The sequence below is a fragment of the Numenius arquata genome, chromosome 10 (assembly GCF_964106895.1).
Source record: "Numenius arquata chromosome 10, bNumArq3.hap1.1, whole genome shotgun sequence".
In the NCBI taxonomy this organism is placed as follows: domain Eukaryota; kingdom Metazoa; phylum Chordata; class Aves; order Charadriiformes; family Scolopacidae; genus Numenius; species Numenius arquata.
In genome coordinates this window covers 31523220-31536831 of record NC_133585.1, presented here as the reverse complement: position 1 = coordinate 31536831, position 13612 = coordinate 31523220, and positions in this window count along the sequence as shown.

Sequence of the window (13612 nt, the reverse complement as noted above, 5' to 3'; positions counted from 1 at the left end):
ATTAATCTCTAATAACACAAACAAATGCCAAAACCAGTCCTGACAAAATTAAAAATCAATCAACGTTTAAGAAAACCTGTGAAACTCCTAAACATGTAACAAAAAAATATATATCTCTTTTCTCTGACTGGTTTCTTTAAAAAATTGCTGCTTCTTCCATCATATAGAATTTTTGAGAATGAAGAAGCAATCGAAAACAAAACAGTCATATGAATAAATAACAGTAAAAAAAAGGCAATTTCATTTAAGGAAAGAAACATAAGTGACTTTGTGTCATTGTTCAGGTGATTAAAAAAAACCAAACCAAACCAAACCAAACCCCACCCCCAGTGTGGTGCTTTCTTACACTAAGCAGCACAAACTGCCAGCAACTAAAAAATGAGAAGGGAAGGGACCTGAGGTTATGGAATTCAAACAGAAGCCTGAAGAAATGAATAAAAAGCCCAAGTGGAAAGCTGAGGGGAAAAAATTCATAGGACAGCCAGAAAGCAAGGACTGTATCCTGGGAGCAAAGCAGTGAAATGATGCATGCAAATAAAAACTAATTGCTTGAAGACCTAGAAAGGACAATATGAACAAACATATAGAAAAGAATATCTGAAAATCTGGCACAAGCATAGCATAAAGCGTTGGTCTTTTCAGCGAAATGAATTGTGTTCCATTAGGTTCATGTAGGAGACAGTCTTCCAATTTTAAGTCATTAAGTGGTTTTTCCTTTCAGAGATTTAGATTAAAAATTGTTGTAACCTATAAGTTCAGAAGAGAGACAAGGTATACAAAATAGAGGCTTTCCAGAATAAATATTCTGTCCTGGTGAAATACAGCAAAAATATAAAGCTTGCAAGATGTCTTAGGCCAAGAATACAGAGAAGAGAAAAAAAGGAGCTTCAATCTCCTTTTAAGTCAGAGATATTTTGCTTGGGTTTCCAGTTCACTTCTGTTTCTGTATCCCTCTGGTGTTGCTAAATTACAGGCACTGTGGGTAAAGCAAGGTTAGCTGAAGTGATGAATGAGCAGAAAAAAGGGAGTAAAAATTCTTGTAGGATGCAGAGACAGGACATTCCATTCAAAGTCTCAGAAACCTTGGTTCCTTTCTTCGTAAGAATTTCTGAAACATTGTTAGTACACAATTTTTTTAATTCATCAAGGAGGGTAGTTTAAAATTATCTGACCCACAGAGCAAGAGGTTTAGCTTTCTCTCGGGAGCTTTGATTTGAATTGAAAAAAAAAAAAAGTACATACTCATATACAACGATTGCCATAGAATACACCTACATTCAAAGATTCATATCAATATTCTCTCCTGTGAAATCAAGGCTGACTTATGGTAAGATTTCTCTCCTTCTCTTAACGTATGTTCTACCCCTAAAAAGTAGAACTACGTATATCTGCAGATTAGGAACAGAAACAAAAAAATTAAAAACCAAACCAAAACAGGACAACTGATTCTGGCCACAGCTCAGTGGTAAATGTGGAAGACAAAGACCCTAATTAGCCAGCCCAACCATGCATTAATAAATCAATGTTGAATATCCAAGAGGACGGCAACTTGCAGTGACTGTCTGAGTCAATGACTCATAGAGATTATCCACACAGAAAAAAGAAAAACCTTTGGAAGTGAGAGATATATGTTGTCTTTTTGAGCTAGAGATTGTCCGTAAAGTGAATTATAACACACAAAAAACTTAGAAACTAAAATAAATATGAATTTCTCCCTTACCATGTGTGAAATGGAGCTAAACCTAAAATAAAAAGCATTTTGTACATAGAAATATTTTGTGAATGTACTTCCTCCTTTGCTCTGTAGAGATTTGTACCAAGCATAAGCATCTTGGACCTCTCTGTTATCAGTAGTTAAATCTACTGGTGTTTATACAGAAACCTTCTCCCATCCACTCCCTCAGTCCCATCCTCTTATTTGAGCTAAAAATCCCAAATTGGAAACATAAATACAGGAAAAATTCAAAAGCAACCAAAGCTCTACTATATTACTTAATGGTAAGGGCAGAAGTATAGGAATTACTTTGAGGACTGGGTTAAGGACTTCTCTTGAGGTGAAACAATACTTTTAGGGGGCTAAAGCACTGCATTTTATGTACCTGAAGAATGGTAAATTAAAAGCCAGGTCTAGTCTAGAGTTTGTGAATACTCATTTAATGTTTACTATCTTGAAATGAAGTAAATCATAAAGCTTTTGACTTAACTGCTGTGAAATAAGCATTTCTTCAAGGATCAAAAACCAAACCAGGAATAGTTTGGATGACAACATAGTGACACCTACAATAGGTTACCTGTAAACAGTTGTAAGAAACAAGGAAAGGTTATATTTTTGTGTTGTGTTCCAGTTAGTATCACCTTTATTCTGTAATTAGCAGCAAAGTTTCCAAATCATGATTTAACACTTTGAAAGTTCTGCAAGTTGCATCAAATTAAAAACTCCTGAAAAATATCAGAATGGGAGAGTTAATCCCTCTTATTTAAAATGCTTCAACAAATTGAGGAAATACTTTTAGGATTTTATGACTGTAGTATTTTTAACTTCATATCATCAATTCATCATTTCCCCTTCAGCCACAGGAAATTTGTTTGACCCACAATGATGGATTGATTTACTTCAAACATTGTGTGGCTTATGAGGGTACCATCTTATATTTTATATGAGGGAAAGGTTGTTCTTCCTCAATCCCTCATCACTTCTCAAGCTCATCTATAAAACAGTGACCACCACACATAGACATAAAATTCAGACCAAGTCAGCAAGGCAAAACTCTTAGGTTTACCTTTTGTTCTTCATTGTTGATTTTTGTCATCAAAACAAACGATACATGTAGTATGCATACTATGAAAAATGACAATTAAGAGCTTGCAACAGAATATGGAATAGAATGGAAACCTGAAAAAGAAGTCTACACCTGAGTCTTTATTATCTGAAATCACAGCAAGGAAAAAAAAAATATCAGCTACAGTAGAAAAGAAAATTCATTTTGATAAAGGCTAACCAGTAACACTTGCTTTTAAAATGCATTTTATTAAGTTTTCCATAGAGCATAGGGAAATACCCAAATATTCAAAAACTATGCTCATGTTTGCGCTCACAGGTAAGAGTTAGATTTTTCGATATTTAAAGGAGCAATCCAACATTTAGCCAGGGTAATAATGATTTAAACAATTACTCTAGTAGCATTTAATCAAGGGGTGCTGTAAGTCTTCTGCATAATGACTTAAATTTTCAAGCAACACCGTTTCCCTTTTTTCCTCAGCCTGAAGCAAGAGTAGAAGCAGATAGAAACCAATACATTATAATTTTATACTTTGAAAAGCATGCTTAGGTCAGAGGAAAAGGAGTTCCCTCAGGCTTTTGTAACCAATATCAGATATGTTAGTGGTTGGAAGCAAGAAAACACACATCATGCTGCTGCTTGAGTCTAGAGGTGATATCAAACAACAACAAAAAAATCCCTGAGTTGCCAAATATGTATTTTGGCTTTCTGATTTTATTTAGTTGTCAAGAAACCGCAAGAATCTGAGAGCAGCCCTCTTAAAGGATAATGACTCTTGACAGCAAATACTTGTCTTTCTTCAAATTGTTTTCCTCTTCCTGACAGCTTTCCAATCTTCTCCAGAATTAGCCTGAATTGGTTTTCTTTCCTTACAGTTCCAGTTTTCTTCAGGCTTGTGGTTAGCTGAAAGGTAGTATTGTCTATGGTAAACTACATTAATGACTACCACAGAAAAACCTGACACTACAGCCTACAGTACCATGGCATGGTCCAGCAGTATGTGGCAGTTAACTGACCTTTCCCCACTGTTCAGCCCGTGAGAGGACTTGAAGAGGTGAGGGCAATGCTCCCAATTACCGCGGTACCTTGGGGTAACAGTTCAGGACCTCCATGACTCAAGCATCATCCCTGCTATGTCTTCTCTGTGGCTGGGCATTGGGTCACGAGGGCTGGGAGGTCCACCTTACAATGCCTTATGCAAATTAAAACCTTAAGAGGATGAGAGCTCATCAAGTCCCAGGTCCATCTCCAGTCTCCACCACACTCTCCATGGGCTTAGGAAACAAGGGAGATATTTGCCTCCACTCAGAGAGCAGTATACCCAAAAGGGCCAGAGTTCAGGGACACAAGCATCTGACCTGTTAGGAAACTGTAGCTAGAAAGGTACTTTTCAGAATTACAATTGATGTAGAAATTAGAAATTTATTTATTTATAAAGTCAGGACAATATGTATTTGAGGTAAAACGGGGAAAAACCCACAGTAAATAAGATTTATTAAAATTCTTGCACAAAAGAAACTGCAAAAAATCAAATAGATGATGTACCAGTGGTAAAGTAGCAATAGGAAAATATAAAAGCAGAATACAGTATGAAAGATAAACAGCTGTATTATATATTCTGTAACAAAAGGACAAAACTGTAGAACGACATTATCAAGAAAGCCTGAGCGCCCTCGGTTTCTGTGGAAGCAAAACTCTTTACTGCAACTGGGGAACCTAGTTAGTAACATTTGCAGAACACCTTAAATAAATTCAGATCACTGGAAATCACAACGCAGTTCATTGATAATCTTGTTCATAATCAGCCTTCTAAAATAGCAGTAAAAAAACAAAAGTGTTCACAAAAGGGCACTTTATTAAAATTGTGATATAGACCCTCTTGTCATCTTAACAAGCATGTAATATGCCTTCTATATAAGAAAACATTCAGTATTCCAGAAATAAGAGTAGAAAAGTACATTCTTCTATACCTTTTCTAAAAATAAAAGGCTAAAACTGTTGGCAAAACAATTCTGTTTAATTATCATGAAAACTTTATTACATTATATCAAATATATCAAGATTAATTTATCCCAAGTTAAACAGAGGTAGTATGACTAGCTAAAGTTTCCTGGGTATATCTGGTGGTTTGTTTTTTTAATGTGATAGACAAGATAAGGAGTAGCTCAGAAAAAAAGCAAGCTTTGAAATAGTTTTTTTTTTTTAAAAAAAGTATTTTTTTTGTGTGAAAAAACAAGCACATTAATAGCGATTCAATCTTATTTTGTAAAGGGAGACTCTTTCATGCAGAATTCTTACTTGGTACTGTTCAGCCTTTTATTTTGAAGCTTCTGGTTTCTTATTAAAGAAAATGTAAATTGCTCTGAAAATGTTCTCTGTGTACAGGAACAGGCAAATCTCCCAGGGAACAACCTACATCTCTCAGGCTGTGACCAATCATTTGGCTGTTGAAATTAAAAGATACTACAAAGTCTCAACTTTTTAAAAAATGACAAGCTCAACTTCAGAAATATAAATTGCCAAATACTTGGGTTTTATTTACCATGGAGGAAAACAAATTCTTTCCTACTTTTATATTTTCTTCATACCCCAAAGGATCTCTGGCTTTTTCTAGATGCATTGTATGCAGTGCCCTGAGGGTACTTCTATTTGTATTATTATAGGTGGCTTTGAGAGCACAAAGGGAAGCTGAGCACTTCTATCCTGGGTGAACTGTGAATGAGACGCCCTGTAATACAAACGGAGGCACCCTGAGGGCACCACTGAATCTGTGTGTGTGTCTATGTATCTCTGTGTGCGCACACTTTAAAACATAACCACGGCAGAATGCTTTCAGATGAACTGATCTCTAAAGGTTGAAGTCTTGAAAGGACTTTTTTTTTCCTCCCTCCCCACCTTGGCTTGCTTTCAGCATTATCAGTTTCTCTGATAACAAAACTACCTTTGTTTTTTTAATGTATTCAAGGCCTTATGGTTTGAAAATTTTCCCTTACAGTGACTGATTGTCAAACTTGTCATAAAATGCAACCTGAAGAAAAGTGATTACATTTAAATGAATTAAAATATAGCTCTTCCATTAAAATTCAAAAGGGTCTCAAATACTTGTATTGAAAGTAAGCACCTATATTTTAACTATTTCCTTTCATTTCAAGGATAAGAACAAACATTTACTTTGGGACTGTTAGTTATTTTCAATGTATACTCAACTTTTCCCAGCTTTAGACCAGCTGAAGAATTTTCAGCACTCATTGTAGGTATTAGTTAAATAACATTTGTTCCACCCGAACAGATACAAAAATTTAAAATTCCCATACTGTTATAAAAAGTTATAAATTTTCTGTTTAGGAGACAACTTACCTATCATTTACATTACCAGAGAGTTTAAAAAAAATCCAACTAAAAAATTACAGTGGCTTTAATCTTCTTTGTAATATCACAAAATAGCAGGATTTAAAAAAAAAAAAAAAAACAAACCAAAAAACCACAGATCTGATCTTGCAAGTGTCTGCACTAATAGGAACCTGATTCCTACAAACAATTCAACATGGATGGAACAAATCATTCCCAGCAAAGGTGGGAAGAACCTGGGGTCCAATGCTGTGTATGCTACTGGGAATGAACAACCAATAAATCTGATTATTTTCTTTGCTGTCATGACCTGTTGTAGAGCTGACGTTTTAGAGTTCCAGCACATTAGATCATTTTACACCACCGTGTGTCTTTCTACCAAAGAATAATTTACATACTTCAGGTATTTATGATCTTGTTTCCTTAATCAACCAAGGTGAGTGCATTTGAAAGTAGCCTACCTTTCACATACACCTAGAGGACCCAGTAATGCACCCTCTGTGAACAGAGATACATACATGAAGCTCTTTGAGCCCTGAGGCTGGAAAAGGCCATGGAAGGCACAACTGTTATTGATAGTGGCTAATGGTGGCATACAGTTTGAAAAGCACCTCAAAATGTCTAAAAGTAATTTAAGAACGAAGTAGTTTTAGGGCAATGCAAGCAACAACTTTCTTTCTAAATCTATTTAAATCACAGAGCACAACTGCTAGTAAAAGAATCCAGATTTTAAAAAAAAACTTTGTGCCAAACTCAGGATCAACCACCATGAATATAACTCAATTGCTTTTAGGTAAAAAAGCAAGGTATGAATGTGGATTCATAAAAAATAACTGACTCCACTTATAAAGAATGCTGAAGAGTTTCTAGGACACTAGAATAATGACAACAAAAACAGAAAGATCATCCTTTGCTTTGTGGTTTTATATTAACAAATTAGTAAAGCAGCATGAGAGAGAAGTTTGTTCAATATCTCAGATTTTAACATTCGTTCATTCAAAATGGTGCCATTTGCATTCAGTTATAATGTGCGGAGGCTAGCAACAAAACAGGCATTAATTCTTCCTTTCATTTTTCTGATTCTTTGTTGAAGTGCATCCATTAACATGAATGGACATCAGTGGCATAAGATGAACGCTGTGTAATACAACTTCCAGACAGTTTAGACACAGACAGACATGCTTAATTATTGTTTTTCCTCTTAGGAAAATCTGCCTAAAAGGGTATGGAAGTTTATTCACAAACCCTAAGGAGGTTTTTTGTTTGTTTATTTGTTTTTTTGTTTTGTTTTTTTCCCCCTCTCCAATCAATGAACAAAATACATCTTTAACTACTGGATTTTTCTTTTAAGACAAAAGATCAATTACCTTCAATTCCATAATAGTATGGAATAGTAGCACTTCATTTCATTTTATCTGTTAGTAAACAAACTCAAACCCAACATTCAGCATATTTTCAAGCTGTTTACTTAAAACAACCTGGAACTCCATTCACAATATGCTTTTTTAAAAATATAGACAAAGGGTTTGCTCATCTGGCTTGAAATTCATTCTGTGCAGAGTACTCATTTATATCTCTCCTAAAATTTAAACTAAGCTTCTCCCTCTCCCCTTAAGGAATGTAATTACTATCCTTCATTTCTAGTAGTTCCCATGATGTGCCTGTCTTCCAAATGGAGAATAATGCATTATCTGTGCCCCAAGGAATTTATATTAGAAGATAAACCATATTATTGTCTGCAAAATGAATTATTTTAAATAGAAAAAGATGCTAGGATGCAATTACTATGTTCAAGAGGACACATTTAGTTCTGTTTAAATTGATGTTGAAAAATGCTGCATGCTTAATGGCACAATTCAGCTAATAATATGCTACAACAGGAAATATATTCGTAAAGTCAAATGTAATTTGCATACAGATATAATATCTATTTAATCTACTGTCCATATTCTAAAATAGAAATTATAGATTGATATTTGGTTCCAGTGTGACACAACCATGGCTAAAGACCTAAACCTTTCCTTGTTACTAATCACTTGCATATTAAAAATCTATGCTGTATTTTTTTTATGCTTCCCAAAAATCATATATCTTAGAGGTTTTTTTTTTCAAAACACCAATGCTATCACATGTGACTGGAAAAAAAAAACCCACAAAAAAAACAAACCAAAAAATTAAGACCCTCCCTCCTCAAAAAAACCCAACCCAAACCAACAACCGAAACAAACCCCAACCAAACAAAAAACGTATATTCAGGGTCATTTAACAACATTCTTTAAACCTCAATTATAACAATTTAAATACATAACTGCAATAACTAAAGACCATTTCCTCATTATAATAGAGTAAAAATAGAAGATAATGTAGTATATTAGCATAGACCCACACAGATCCATGCAATATTTTGAATAAGATGATAAAGCTTTTAATTATTTAAGCTTGCTGCTCCATTTCATAATCATTTTATACAACTATTTAGTACTCCTGGGTGCCTATATTTATTTGATAAAGCAATATATTCTTCCATTTTCCTCCTAACCCTCTTCCACTCTTTTTACATAGTGATTAGGAGAAAAGGTATAAAAGTGGATTTCCATGCTCACTGACCACAGGTGAAGAAAATGTGCATTTAAATAGCAGGATGGAAGATACAGGATAGATATCAGGAGAAAAGAATGCAAAATGCTAGAAAGTCATCTAGGAGGTGTTTGAAAACTCCATCACTAGCAGGTGTTATTAACAGCTTAGATATATCAAGCAGGTGTTCGTTGTATCTGATTCTGTTCAGAAGCAGAGGGATGGATTGGATCATTGCTGGAAGCCATTCTCAGACCTATTCCTTGCCATTTTTCATGAGTATAAGTTTTAGGATAGATTCTACCTTCTTAATTACAGCAAGATATGGTTTCAAATGAATGAATATGGCAACAGATACATTACACATAAGACTAAATCCCATTTAAAATATAGTCTTTTATAATAACAGAACATGTGTATTTGGTAGCAGTATGAAACCTCACAGATCTTATTCGCAATCTTTCTTGTTTTGTTTTGTTTAGGCTGCCTTATGTGTCATAGCTAGAAATCCTTGATCACTCATGCGAAACCTAGACTTGAAATTCTTCATTTTCAGAAAGCAATGATGTGCTGTTTTTCTCATATACTAGAAAAATGTTAAATGAATTGACCTGTACAGGTTTCATTTGAGTGAACCTATGACAGCTACAACTGCAGTACAGTTTCAAGCCTGACAACACATCTGTATATTTTCAAATGTTGTAGTCTAAGGAGCATCAGCATATTTTTTCTTTCCTTGTTTTCAGATTCCGATTAACTATTTACCTCTTTCTTCCACAGTTACTTTAACACATTTCAACCAGAATTAGCAGAACAGTCTTCACAATGAAACATGCAGATTTATTCTACTGCCCTGAATGCTGAATTCTTTTCCATTAGAATGAACAACAATTTTCAATTGACTTGTATGTCTTTCCTATTATGCATATAGCAATACCATCTTTCGGGATAGTTTCAGTCTCTTTTCTATGCCTTCATATCCCAAATTTATAATAGGGGTAAACTCCTTCCAGAAACTGTTGCTGATGCTGGATGGACAGGAAACAAGATGACAGCATCTGGCATGGCGGATTCAAAACTTCAGGTCTCCTTTTATGGGAGTAAAAGACAGTTTTTCATGCTGCATGCTCTGAGTGACAAAAATTCAATCTTGCCTATACTACTGGAAAGCCTTTAGCTGTGTCTAACACTGGACAAAATATTTAAAAAAAAAAAAAGCTATAACCAAGCAAAAGACACAAACTTTCTCTCTAGATAAGAAACAGAAGCAGAATACCAACTTGTTCCCTTGGACTAGATGAAGTAAGATATTTTCCAAGCTCCAAGGCATGTGTTATGGGACACTCAATTCCCTAGATCACAGCAAAAGCTTATTTAGGCTTCTATTTGACCAGTGCAGGGTTTAAAAGCAGTTGAAATAAAATTGCAGTCAGCCATTTAATCTATGTTCCAATTTAATCCATCTTCCCAGTTTCAGAGTCAGTGGTGCTTACGATCTGTTATCCAAACTGTAAAGTCATACAAGTAGATTGCCTCTCACATTTCTTTACAAAAAATTAGTTAATGCTAAAAGCCAGGTTTTCTATGTCTTAAGGAAAACTTCCCAAGCACAAATGTAATCTATGTATTCATGTACATATATACATAAATGTGTGGATATGCATGTAGAAACTACTGGTTCTTCACATTCATTTTTTCTTTATAAAGATTATATATTCCCTTCAAAGGTTCAGCAGGATCTAATGTCTTTTGAGCAGAGATGAGTCCAATACTCCTACTATATAAAAATGAAGTTTATGGACAGCTATAGCAAGGCCACTTGACACACTTTGAACAGGTAATTAAGTTAAGAGAACTATTTAAGCATAGAGGTGTTAACTAATTAATCCCAGAAATAAAGCTATCTTTCAGAATTTGATAAGGAATCTTTGAATACTGTTGGACAAGAATTTCTTCCAACAACTTTTGGACAAGTAAAGGTAAACAGTCTTCATGAAGGGATTAAGTCCAAGGATTCTCTGTAAGAGTGACTTAATTAAAAAGGCTTAAGAGAAGAAATGCTTTAATACAGGAATGAGAACCATTTGACCCCTAAAGGTTGACTGAAAGTTATCACTTCTTTGAAGATGAGTGATCAATAAAAACTCAAAGGAGGAATTATCTTTAAAGAGGTCTTAGGAGTTGCTACTGGTAGAAAATAAAGAAATTAATTTGTGCTGTACCAGTTTCAGGTAATACCCAAAACATCCCACTGAAGTGCTGAGGCGCCGCACACAGCAGTGACTGAGCACTGAGACTACACAAGTTCTTCCATTATCTAAGGACTACAAATAATTAAATGTAATATCTCTTAAAAATGATACACGCGTTTTCTTTCTGTTATTAGTTTGTTATTGCTTCCTTATGGTAGATTCATGGCTGCACACCTACTCCTTTGTTCTCAAAGATGTTGGTCATGGATTCATCTTATCTTAATGAGACCAGAAAGGAAACCAGAGCCAGCATGGGCTTTCTGCTCCAGCACTGCTCCAGTTCTGAAATATAATGATAAGGCTTGGATGTCAGTAAGTCAGAAAAGTTATATCAAAACCAAGGTAAAACCCTGGATCTCTAAGAAATTATCTAGAATATATAAGAAACTGAGAAGTAAAAAAACAAACAAACAAAAAAAAACAACCAGAGGAAAACCAGTGGGAACCAATACAAATTCATGGGACTGAATGCAAAAATATTGAACATGAGAGAAGGAAAATAAAAAAAAAGGGAGGGGGAGGAAGAGATAGAAGCACCTGGAAGCAAAGACTGTCTCTATAGATCATCTTCTCCCCTGTCTGGGAAATAGTATTTGCTCCAAGCAGCACAGATTTATTGTTTGTTTCTCTTGGAAAGCTAACTTTTCAAGAGAATTGCACTCTGGATTGGACTAAGAGAGAACGGGTTGTGAAGGGAAAATTATCAATTGAAAAGGTTAATCCTAGCTGGACTGAGAATACATAGCTTTGTCAGCTTTTTTCTCCAGCAAAGAAGGACTAGGTTCAACTATATAGTGACTTCAAAAACTTGTCAAACAAATTTTAGTCCCCACTCTAAACAGTGGGAGTGGCAGAGGAGAAGACCTAAATGTTTCTTACATATCCTCAACTGCACAGTTTTTCCTCACAGAACCAGTAAGTTTAGATTGAAAACAACAGAAAGAGAAAAAAGGAAAGAGAAAAAAGGAAAGAGAAAAAAGGAAAGAGAAAAAAGGAAAGAGAAAAAAGGAAAGAGAAAAAAGGAAAGAGAAAAAAGGAAAGAGAAAAAAAGAAAGAGAAAAAAAGAAAGAGAAAAAAAGAAAGAGAAAAAAAGAAAGAGAAAAAAAGAAAGAGAAAAAAAGAAAGAGAAAAAAAGAAAGAGAAAAAAAGAAAGAGAAAAAAAGAAAGAGAAAAAAAGAAAGAGAAAAAAAGAAAGAGAAAAAAAGAAAGAGAAAAAAAGAAAGAGAAAAAAAGAAAGAGAAAAAAAGAAAGAGAAAAAAAACAATAATAGAATCACAAAGCCATCAGTGTGCATACAAACGTCTCCAGCAGCAGCTTGTGAAGTAATCCTTTATCCCCAATTACATGATTTTTCCAGGGATCTCTCTTTCCCGTGTTGATTTCCCCTCCCTTCCCCTCCTCTCAAGGCAGAACTCCACTGCTGGTTATTGGTCCAGCCCTAGTCACCCTTAATACACTACCTCTCGTCCAGTCCTACAGCACCATCATCTGATTCCAATGGAATGACTTCAGGTCTATTTTAATGTCAGAGAATAAAAATTAGGAGGAAAAGAGGAGGAAGGTCCTCAGCTTTCTAACCTACTCTCCTTTGCCGACTGCAAGCCCACTGGCCACAATGTCATCTGAAATCATAGAACAGCCCAGGTTGGAAGGTGCCTCAAAAGATCATCTGATCCAACCTTTTCATGGAAAAGAGAGCCTCAGTGATATTATCTAGCACCTGACCAGCTGTGTCTTTTAAACCTCCAGCAATGGGGACCCCACTATATCCCTAGGGAGGCTGAAGGGCATGAAAGTCTTCGTGCTCTTCACTTTCATTACCCAGGGGAATACTACAGAGATCATAGTTATAATTATTTCCTTACTCAGGATACATTAGATATACTATTGTCCAAAGAGGCACATAATAACAATAGTATTTCATCACACCAGGGTTCGAGTCTTAAATTAAGCTAAGCAAATTATACAAAGACGACATTATGTTTCTTGTTCTGACTAATCAATAGGTGTAGACAAACAGCTCCTTTTCCTCTAGGTGTGACTACACAGAGAGGTTATAATGTGTAATATTAAGGTAATCAGATCATCCGACTGCAAATAACCAGCAGTCATCCAGAAAATGAACATCTCTCTATTACTTTTAAAAGTAATTTTTAAATTACTTATTAAATTTTTAATTTTAATTTTAAATTAATTTTTATTTACATTTATTTTAAAATTTATTTATTAACATTAATTTTAATTTTATTTAAAATTACTTATTAAAATTAAAATATTAAAATTACCAAAAAATTGGTTCTACTATTTTCTAACTATGTGAACATAGATAATTTGTTTCACCCTGTTTTTATCTCAGTCTTCTCCATGATGAAAACTAAGAAACATAATTTACTACTTCTGTGAAGAACCAGGATACCTGAACAGGGTTGTTACCCCTTAACTGATAAGTAGTTTTAATGATTTTAGTGTGTTTGGTGTTCTTTTCCAGAAGAGATACACCTTAATGTAGGCTCCTTGGTGGAAAAATCTTGTGGTTTTTGTTTGGTTTTTTTTTAATTTTTATTTTAAATCATTCAATGTCTGAAATCAAACATGTAATAAGAAAAATCTGAGATTTGAAATTTCTGTTAGATTTTTGGAGCTACTTGGTGGCAG